This window comes from Marmota flaviventris, chromosome 8 (genome assembly GCF_047511675.1).
Source record: "Marmota flaviventris isolate mMarFla1 chromosome 8, mMarFla1.hap1, whole genome shotgun sequence".
In the NCBI taxonomy this organism is placed as follows: Eukaryota; Metazoa; Chordata; class Mammalia; order Rodentia; family Sciuridae; genus Marmota; species Marmota flaviventris.
Window position 1 is genome coordinate 126,236,897 of NC_092505.1, and position 11,498 is coordinate 126,248,394.

Genomic DNA, 11,498 nt, shown 5'->3' on the forward strand with positions numbered 1-11,498 from the left:
TACTCCATTTTCAACAAGCCAACAATCTGGTCTTTGTTCATCAGTTCAATAGAAGATGATGTCAGGGTCACTGAAGCCCAGATCACTGCTGGCCTTTAGGTACTCTATGGCTTTCCAGATACTCAAGACACTTAGGTCCTAATCACCAACATCTGACTCAGCCCCTTCAGAAGTCTTAAGGGTCATGACAAAATATCTCCTCAGTGAAAAGCACAAAAATCTCCAAAATAAACACAAGCAAGACTCCTCTAAGATGGGGCAGAGGCACCACTGAGCTACGTCCCTGAAAAGTTAACTAGTAGTGTGTGGGTAACCAACATATTGAGCTTCTTACCATATAAACATGCAGGACATCAGTCCCTCTGCAGCACTCCACCTTTTTGGGCAAACTTAAGTTTTTGAACTGAATTAAGGTGGTAGAGCACTTGCTTAGCATGTGCAAGGCCCTGGGTTCAATCCCCAGCACACAAAATAATAATAATAATAATAATAATAATAATAATAATTTTAAAAAGAAAGAAAAGATTTTTCAAATATTCACCATTCCCATTTCTTACTTCCTATTCACCTCCATCTGGTTTCTGCCTCTTCTAATCTAGAACAGTTCTTACTAAAGTCAAAGACCCCATCTCGCTAAAGTCAACAGATTATTTTTAGTCCACATCTTTGCCTGATGACTTTTTTTGTGAAATACTCTCTTCCTTTGCCTTTTAGAACCCACCTTAAACTAGAATTAGCTTCTTAAGTAAGCATCTAAGGCAAAAATCAAGAATAGTTTAAATTACTCCTGAAAGTCCTTTAAAAAGTGGCCCATTAAGTATAGCACACTTACATAAATGCAAATCAAACTTGGTTCTTTCTCATCTAATTAAAAATACAGTACAGTGTATTTAGCTAAGTTTATATACTTAAAAACTTCAAGCAAAGTGCAATCGCATTGTACCTCTTGGGCCACATAACCTGTTCCTGAGTTACCCTTCTCTACCAAACTAGGCCTGAACCCTTTTCTCTTACTAATCTCTTTCGAGGTTCTCAACTTTCACGGCTCAGTGAAATCATTTGAGGAACATTTAAAAATCTAAGGCTGCAATTCAGACCAAGAAAACAGAAATAGAAACTTGTTAGGTGGACCCCAGCATTAGTGGTTTTTAATCACTCAGTGATCCTAATATGCAACCAAGATGAAAATCACTGTTCTATACTCTCCCTTGACCAAAAATCACACACTCAAAAAGCCTATAGAATCAGGGAAGTAAATCATCAAAACGGGTTAGGCTTAAGGTTTTAGAGAGTTGTGAGCTTTGTAGTGAACTAGAAAGCAGCTGAGATCAGTTGTGACTTAGCTCCAATCATTGTTGCCATATAGGAAAGCCAACTTAGAAGTGCCATATTTTTAAAGTGAGGCTTCAAATCCTGATTTTCATGGGAAATCTTTAGATTTTAAGGTATGGGCAACTAACATAGAATTAAACAACAAAACCACTGTATGGGCAAAACAAAACAAACACATCTGTTAGCCAGATTCTGTGGTGGGCTACTGTGCAACCTCTGCCCTGGGTACTTTCACTCATACCCTTTAATTTTTAACCTTTAAATTTGTGCCACTAATTCTGCCCTTTCCAATGCCTGTGACACCTATTCTTGAAAGTCTCAGCATCCCAATGTGAATGAAAAATGATTTAAACACACCTCAAAACTACCCTTACAATGTTCTCTATCTCAGGTAAAAATTTCATCATTCACCTAGTGGGGCAAGCCAGAACTCTGAGAAATTCATCCTAGGAACTTATTTTTCTCCCTCAATTCTTTTTTTTTTTTTTTTTAAATATGTATTTAGTTGTCAATGGACCTTTATTTTATTTATTTATTTGTGGTGATAAGAATTGAACCCAGTGCCTCCTCACACATGCTAGGTGAGCATTCTACCACTGATCCACAACCGAACTCCTCCCTCAATTCTTATACCATTGATCCACAACCGAACTCCTCCCTCAATTCTTATACCATATCAACCAACAAATCCTATCAAGTATGCCTACTAAATATATCTCCTTTATACATATACTCTCCTCCACTGCTATCACCTTAGTCCCAGAACCAGATTTCTCTCCAAGTTACTCCCAGTAACCTAAATTAGGGTCAGCTGTCACCCACATTCACTTTTGTTTCCTTCCAAACCTTTCTCTCCCATATGACCAGAATGAACATTTAGGAATATAAGTATTTGCAAATACATATACACACACTTACTTGACCGAACAATTCAACTTCTAGCAATTTATCCCACAAATGTATTCATATACATATGAATTAGCATATTTTTAGTACTGTCTGTAATAGACTGAAAATCATTTGAATGTCAGTAGGGCAGTGGCTAAATGATCTGTTGTATAATCATCCAGTGAAATATTATATAGTCCTTCAACAAAATAAGGAAACTATATATCAAGAGATAAAGATTCTAAATACACTATTAAAAAAAGAATACACAGTATGCTACCATTTATGTAAACAACAGGAAGAAAGAACATGCATTTGCTTGAATACCCACTTAAAAGTGTATATGATGATAAAACTGGCATCAGTGTCATACCTTTGCAAAGCATGGGGGAAATGCTGGCTGATGGGGGCTATTGGGATCCAAGGAAGACATTCTTATTTAATGGGCCTGGAGGAGGCCCTGGCATCTATACTGTTTAAGTACCTCTGGTGATTCTGATGAGCAGGCCAAACTGAGAATCACTGACAAGTAGCCTCTATTTTCCCAGCTTCATTCTGTATCATACTGCCCCACCATTTTCCATGCTCCAGTCACACTGGTTATGGGTTCCCAGAAAAGGCTGTTCCTTTCTGCCATAGGACCTTCACACTTTTTTTTTTTTTTTCCCTGTCTGGGATATACTGACCCTCTAAGCTTCATCTGGTAACTCCTATTTATCCTTCAGAGTCCACCTTAAAGGTCACTTTTCCAAGGAAACTTTTCCCCTAGTTTCCAAAAATCTCTCTTTTAAGTATTCAGATAACCTGTTGTTCTCCTCCCAGAATTTAACATAATTGTAATGAGGTAACTGCAATTACTCATATATACATCTGTCACCTTCTTTAGACTATAGGACCAGAAATGCTGAGACCACGTTGTTGCTTTTACCACCATATTCCCAGACTTAACTTAGCATCCAGCTGGCAAAGTAGGCCTTCAGATGTTTGTTAAATAAATGATGCTTGCTTTTGCCCCCCAGCTTAGCTGAGGAAACCAACACATAAGCAAATGAGGACAAATGCAATGTCACTGGTATTAAGCAGCAGTTAGTTTAGAATATAGTTCTCAATTGGGGATGAATTTGCTCCTTCCCAGGGGATGTGTGGCAATATCTGGAGGTATTTTAGATTGTTACAATAGTGTATGGAGTTGCTACTGATATCTAGTTAATTAACCAGGAGTGCAGGACAGCCCTCCACAACAAAGTATTACATGGTATAAAATGTCCATAGTACCACAGATGAGAAATCCTGATTCACAAGATGGTAATATTCAAGAGGGTGGTTAATTCTACTCCAAGTTTGTGGGTTTCTGTTTGGGAGATCCTGGAGGGCAAGTCAAGAAAAACTTCAATGAGGAAGCAAAGCTTCAGTGTTGAAAGGTGGCAGGGGCCAAATCACTGGGGACTTAGAAGTAATGAGGAGTCTCCAAAGAGTTTAAAAGCAAAGAGATGGTTTGAACAGGTACCCTCACTAAGTACCGCATACTCCTTTCTCTTCAGATAGTTGGTTTCAGCTAAATATTTAAGGCCAAATTAGTTCAGACCAAGATAAAGTCAGACAGCCCCTTCACTCTCAAGAATGTTAAGCTGAGTTTTAAAATATGCAAATACTTACAAGTACAAATAAATCATTAACTGTTTAATGTTCAGATTGCTAGTAAATAATTATTTTTGAGCCCAAAAGCCAGGTTGGACCTGATAAAGACTTCTCAAAAGCTTTTTATTTTATTTTTTTAAACTTGTTTTTTCTGTCCTGGATTTCTGAGCTTATATATTCTTTTACAACATAAAAGTTGTATAAAATAGCCAGCTCCCTCCTCACCCCACCCCCGCAAGTTTATCACAGTATAAGTTCTGCCAGAAAGGATGGGAGAGCCATTTGGATACAATAACTGTGATTAAATTGTGGGTGTAAATTACAAGTCTATAGATTTATTTTTTTTAAAAGGTTTTCAGTAAAAGTCATGGAGACTACTGAAAGAAATCTAGATACTGTTTAAAGGTATCGCCAAGAAAATAATAACAACAACAAAAACACCCTGTGTTTTACTACAACACAAGCCTGCTCGCCTGCTGAGCTGAGCTGGACGCCCAAGCTCTGACCTAGTATGGCAATTCTTAGGGTCTCGGCGCTGAGTACTCTCTCTGTTTACAAGAAACTGAGGCCTGACACTAAGGAAGAACAAAGAAAAATGCCTGGCACCATAGGTGCGGGGAATGTTTTGTACATAAATGAAGATTTGAGGAGGAACGCTTTCTCTGATCTTGAAAGACATTACAAATCACTTTCTGCTTACGTGTTAAAAATTTATTTTGTTTTCAGATCACTGCCTAATAAGAAAATACCTTATAATTTACAAACAGCAGTTTCTCTCCCCCTACGTTTGCCGTCAATTAAGCGGGATAAAATTTCCTTACGCTTTAACCAGAGTGGGAGGAATGGAAATAATGTGTGCACAAGAGAGTTCGGATGCAACATCAACTCCAAGCCCGGCCAGCTGGTTTCCATCGAAAGGTCCCCCAGGAGAACGCCCCTTCAAGGCGGAGGCCGGCCACCGCGGCGGAGACCCACCGAGGCGCTCCGAGCGCGGCCGCGGAGCAATGCCGAGATCCGCCCGGCCTCCGTTTACCTTTGTTTCAGGTACCCTAGCTCCCAGCCGGGCAGGGATCCCGCCCGCGGCCCCGAGCTGGTGACACATCCTTCTTTGGCCAAGTCGGGCCGAGGTTGGGCAGGGGGCGGGGAAGGAAAATAAAGCCTCAGCGCCTAACGACGTGACTCTCAGTTCTTCCAGAACGTTGGCATTTGCTTCTCTGCCAAGCTTTCCTGTTAACAAGTTCCCGAGGACTGTGCGGGGGAACTAGCCCCGGAGCCCCGAAAAGTGGGAGGCGCCGGCCACTCGGCCTCCCTCCTCCGCCGGCGCCCGGGCAGGCGTTTTCCACACTCTCGGGCCCCGGTAAGTGCGCAGAGGTGCCCGCACTGCCCGGAGTCACCGTGACCACAGCCCTGTCCGTTCTGCTGTTCCTCTGGCCAGGCCGGTCCCCGCCCCCAGGCCCGGCCCCGCCCGCCCGGCCTCCGCGCGCCGCCCCCGGCTTCGCTACCCCTTGGGCCGGGCCGGGGTCGCCGAGGGCTGTAGGCCGCGCGGCGGGAGCCCCCGCGCCTACCTCAGAGTCCGCGGCTCCTCCTCCGGCGGCTGCCTCAGCTAGCGGGCGACACTCGCCACCAGGGCTCCGCGCAGCGCGGGCTCGGGGATGCAAACGCGGCGCGTGAGGAGCGGAGGCCTGAGTGTGCCCCGCCCAGCAGCACCGCCGCCTCCCGCTCGTCCCACCCTCCGCGGCGGGTTGACGCCCCGCCCCTCCCCGCCCTCCAGGCCCCGCCTCGCCCCTCCCCGCCCTACAGGCCCCGCCTCGCCCCTCAGGGTCCGCCCCTCCAGGCTGGTGGGGGCAGAAAGGGAGCTGCGAGGGCCGCCGCGGCTGCAGTCCACGCACCCCCTTGTATGGCGGCCTGAGAAGTGAGTCTAAAGCGTTACTATTATTTGACCGGTACGAGGCTCTTGCTCGAATGTGTTACTATTACTATTGTCATCGTCATTTTTATTCTGGTTGTTGTTATAGTCTTTAGTTGTTTTTCCCTCTCAGAGGCCACTGGGCCCCTTTGAGGGCGGCCCTCACCGCTGACCAGACTATCCTGACCTCGCATTAGCCAACACCTGCGCCACATTTGGCTCAGCCCAAGAAGTTATATGAATTTTGAAAGAAATTTAAAAATAATTGTTGTTAAATGTAACCCCAATACAGAAAGCTATATAAAACCAAATGCACAGCTAAATATTCTGACACTCATAACCACTTTCCAATTTTCACACCACATAAGGTGGTCTGGCTTCTAATAAAAAACAAAACAAAACAAAACAAAAAAAAAAAACACCTCATCAATAACCATGAGGATTCAACCTGCGAGGGCTTTGCAAAATTGCCCACTTAGTAACTGCCTCAAAAACTGAAAGCTGACTGGCCCACAGTCGTGCCCTTTTCCACAATACATTTGTAAAATAGAAATTTCCCAAGAATTAGGAACCCCGAATCAAGTGTGTTTTTGTGAAGTTCTTAATTAAAAATATAATAAGTATATAAGCATACAAATAACAGTAAGTCAATCAGGAGACTGAATAGCATGATAAGGATGGAGATAATCCTAGGGGGAGGATTGGGAGGTATGTAAAGACTTAAAAGTAGCCAAGAATTAGATGGGCTGTGAGGATAGGTCCCAGATATCCTGCTATTGTCCTCACTCTCTGTCTCCTGCACCCAAAACAGCACCAGGCACACACAAGGTGTAGTGTGTGTGTGTGTGTGTGTGTGTTGATTGCCAGGAAAGGAAAAATGTATATAAAATCGCCCAGAACAGGCTTTAACTGCTGACAAATAGCACCCAAAGTCAATTTTCCCAGTAGCTAAAATGATGTTGTCTGTAAGATGCCTTGGAAAGAAAAACAAATTATATTTTCAACTTTATACTGCTTTTCCACTTTAAAAGCCCTTTCACATGCTTATGATATCTTACTTGAGACTTAAAGCAATCCTGTGAGAAAGGTAGGGCAGGACAGAAAGACTTCGCAAAGGTCAAGGTTGATTTCATGTGGGTAAGAAGGGGAGGTACACGGTACACAGTGAACCATAAAACAATTCCAATACTGCTGACCCTGCCAACTTGGATTCTTGGTTTGTCTTGACAGTTTTATTGCCCGAGTTTTTACATTAGGACTCCTTTGGCTCCTTTGCCATGCATTTATGCACAATATAACTTGAATGTACAAAGGACACAAATCCTGCCTTGAAATTTGATTCAGTACAGTGGAGTCAGCCTCTTCATGAGTGCCTTGGTGATTTGGGACTAGAGGGTTGCCAATTTATCACCATTTATTGAGCACCCAGGCTCTGTAGTCCGTTGTAAGAATACAAAGAATATGAAACAAATAAGACAACATCTTTGCTCTCAAGGGGCTTATGGCCAAGTAAGGGAGATTGAAAATAAATAAGTTTTTAATTTATTATGATGGAGGGAGAATAGTCCTGAGCACAATTAATTGTATTGGGGCAGGGAGAGAGATAGTAGGGTCCATTTTCTCAGCAAAAAGAACATCTGAACATTTTTAATTAAAAAAACATTTAAAATGGAAAAAACTATCAAATATTCATGAAAAATATTTAATATAAATTGCAAAAGTGAAAATAATAATTTATAATGAATTACTATGCACCTATTACTCTGCTTCAACAATTATCATCCCATGGACAGTTTGTTCCATCTGTATCCTCACTACCTTTCTTCCCTGGATTATTTTGAAACAAATCACAACTAGCATGTTATTTCATGCATAAATATTTTCATATGCATCTTTAAATGATGAAGTCTCTTTTAAAAAGCAAGGACATCATTAAAAATCTTTTAAGATAAATAATTTCTTAAGGTCTAGGCAGTGTTCAAATTCTCCCATGTTTTATAGAATTCATTTCTTCAACTCAGGACCCAAACAAGGTCCTTACATTGCATTTTCTTTAAGTCTCTTAAACCTTTGTTTTATTTCCTTTTGTTTCATATGTAAAAGAAATGGATACTTTGTCCTGTGGAGTTTCCCATATTTTGCATTTTGCTGATTACCAACCTATATTGTTGTTTAACATGGGCTCTACCCCTGTATTTTCCCATAAGCTGATAGAACTAGAGTTTTGATCAGACTTAGGAAAGTACAACCCATAAGGAAGAGAAAAATCAACCTGTCAGAAACAAACCCAGAATTGTCATGAATATTACAATTAGTAGACAAGGATATGAAGACATATATCTATATCCCAAAATATTAAAAAAGTTCCCAAGAGACAGAAAATATATAACAAAAGACCTAAATCATACTTCTACAGATGAAGTCTATAATATCTAAGATGAAAAATACATTAAGATCCTGAGGATGTAGCTCAATAGTTGAGTATCTTGCATAAGCCCCTGGGTTCAATCCCCAGCATCACAATAAGCAAGAATAAAAAAAAATGAAATTGAATTAATGGCAAACTAGACATTGCTAAAGAAAAGATTAGTGAACTTTAAGCTACATCAATAGAAATTATCTAAAAATCACACATTCAGAGAAAAAAGAGATAAAAAAGAAAAAGAATATAAGTGAGATGTAGGACAACTAGAAATCACCTAACATATGAATAAATGTAGAGGTGTGGGATCAAGACATATTTGAATAAATAACAGCTGAAGGTTTCCAAATTTTGTGAAACCATATGCAGTCATTCCTTGCTATCTGCCAAAGATTGTTTCAACAATCCCACCCTTCCCTGTATCAAGATCCACAGATGCTCAAGTATCTTATGTAAAATTGGGGTAGTATTTCATATTACCTTCAAACATCTTTTTGTATACTCTAATGTCTACATTATTTATAATACTAATAAAATATACATACTATGCAAAAGTTGTCTTACTGCATTGCTTAGGGAATAATGACAAGAAAAAAATCTGTATATATCAGTGTAGATGCAACTCTTTTTCTGAATATTTTTAATCTGCATCTGGTTGAATCCACAGATGCAGAAATTGCAGATATGGAGGGCTGATTGTACTTAGAGATTTAAGAAGCTCAATACACTTTCAGAAAATGAAAAGAGTATCAGAGAGATATAAAACAAGTATAGTTTCCAGACCAGCAGATGATAGACTTAAAATAAAACACATAAATGATCATATTAAATATAAATGGACTAAAACTATATAATTCAACAACAAAGATTAGGTAAAAAAAATCTAAAACACAACAATATGCTGCTAACAAGAAATTCACTTTAAGGGGCTCAGTGATAGAGTGCTTGCCTAGCATGCGTGAAGCACTGGATTTGATCCTCAACACCTTATAAAAATAAATAAAGGTATTGTGTCCATCTACAACTAAAAAAGAAAAAGAAATGTACTTTAAATTCATAGACAAAGTTAGGTTAAAAGTAAAAGGATAGAAAGAGATTGACTATTCTAAAAAAAGATGTAGTCCAAACTAAAGTAGATTTTATAGTAAAGAATATTATCAAATGTAAAGAAGCTGGACTGGGATTGTGGTTCAGTGGTAGAGCACTCGCCTAGCATGTGCCAAGGCCTGGTTTGGATCCTCAGCACCATATAAAAATAAATAAATAAAATAAAAAAATGTAAAGAAACCTATGTCATAATGATAAAGGTGTCTGTTAACCAAGAAGACACAATCTTAAATGTATATGCCCTTAACAATAGAGTTTTAAAATACATGTAACAAAAATAGGATCAAGAAGAAATAAATCCATGATTATAGCTATAGATTTCAATACCATGCTTCTAGTAACAGTAGATGGAAAATATGGAAAAATATGGAATATTTGATTAACACTATCAAATAACTTCACCTAATTGATGCTTGTAGGATGCTCCGTTTAATAAAAGAATCTACATACTTTTCAGGTGCCCATGGAACATTTACCCAGATAGATCAGATTTGATGATATGAAACAAATCTTAAATTTAAAAGAATTCAAGTTGTGCTAAATATACTCTCAGACCACAATGGAATTGTATTACAATTCAATAACATGTCTAGAATTTAGTATATCATCTTCTTCTCCTAACTCCCAAACCTGCTTCTCTTTCAATGTTCTTTTCTCATCTTAGGTGAAGTTCCCAATATTTACCATGACACTTAAGCCAGAAATTCTCATTTTTCATTATTTTTTTATTGACACATAAAAATTGTACATATTTTTGGAATACCATGTGATGTTTTGATATATGTATACATTTTGTAATGTTCAAATCATGGTAAGTACATCTAACTCCTCAAACATTTATCATTTTTTTTTTTCAGTGTTGGGCATTGAATCCAGAGGCACTCTACCACTGAGCTATATCCCCAACCTTTTTAAATTTTTGAGTCAGGGTTTTTCTAAGTTGCCAAGGCTGGCCTTGAATTTATAATCTTCCTGCTCAGCTTCTGATTACAGATTCCTGCCACCATAATTATTTTATTATTTCTTTGTGGTAAATATGTTTAAATTTTTCCTTCCCTCTTCTTTGATTTCTTTCTTTCTTTATTTTGGTACTAGGTGATTAAACCCAGGGGCACTGAACCACTGAGTCACATCCCTAGTCTTTTTTAGTTTTTATTTTGAGACAGGGCCTTACTAAGCTGCTTAGGGCCTCACTAAGCTGCTGAGGCTGTCCTTGAACTTGCAATCCTCCTGCCTCGGCCTTCTGAGTAACTGGGATTACAGGCATGCACTACCACACCCAGCTTCTTCCAATTTCTTTGAAATACACAGTATTTTACCATTATCTATAGTCATCCTATTTTATTTCTCCTATCTAACTGTAACTTATCACCCATTGACAAACTTTTCCCCATCTCCCTTGCCCCCACTCTTCCCAGCCTCTGGTAACCATTATTAGACTTCTGATACAGGATATTAACTTTTTTAGATTCCACATACTGAGTGAGATTATGTGGGATTCGTCTTTCCATGTCTGGCTTATTTTATTTAACATAATGTCTTTTGATTCTATCCATGTTGTCACAAATGACAGGATTTCACCCTTTTTATGACTGAATGGTGTTCCACTGTGTGTGTGTATGTGCATGTACATTTCACATATTATATTTTCTCTATCCACTTATCAGTTGATGGACGCTTAGATTTGTTCCTAACAAATAGTTTTTCCACTATTGTGAATAGTACTGTGATCCACATGGGAGCAAAGATGTCTCTCCAACATACTGATTTCATTTCCTTTGGATACATACCCAGTAGTGGGATTACTGGATCATATGGTAGTTCTATTTTTAATTTTTTGAGGAACCTTCATACTGTTTTCCATTCAGTATTTCAGCCAGAAATTCTTGCTGTTCCCTCGTCTCTATTATGCAATAAATCTCCAAGTTTTGCTGACTTTTCTTTAAAATTGTCTCTCAAATGTGTTCTCTCTTCTCTGGCTCTATTATTGCAGTTTCAGTTCAGGTCATTACCATCTCTCTTTGTGGCCCAGCACCAAAATAACATTCTACTGGGTGGTTATACTGCAATTTGTGTATACATTCTCCTGCTAATGAACATTTAGGTTGCTTCCAGTTTGGGACTATTACAAATAAGCCTGCTCTGAAGATTCATGTCCTTTCTTTGTATGGATATACGTTTTCATTCCTACTGGTTATATATATC

The 11,498-nt window shown here is 39.3% G+C and overlaps 1 protein-coding gene across 3 annotated transcripts in view; it reads right to left on the reverse strand.

The window, feature by feature from the left end:
* Positions 1 to 5,583, reverse strand: part of Ppp2r3a (protein phosphatase 2 regulatory subunit B''alpha) — a 168,524-nt gene extending 162,941 nt beyond the window's left edge. For 2 of the 3 annotated variants that reach the window (XM_027934026.3, XM_071615635.1), the window contains exon 1: positions 5,424 to 5,583. The gene's annotated coding sequence lies outside the window, so the exon portion shown is untranslated. Of the gene's footprint in view, positions 1 to 4,891; positions 5,268 to 5,423 lie in introns of those variants that run through there. The other variant, XM_071615636.1, reaches the window with a different exon arrangement.
* Between the last annotated feature and the right edge of the window lie 5,915 nt (positions 5,584 to 11,498).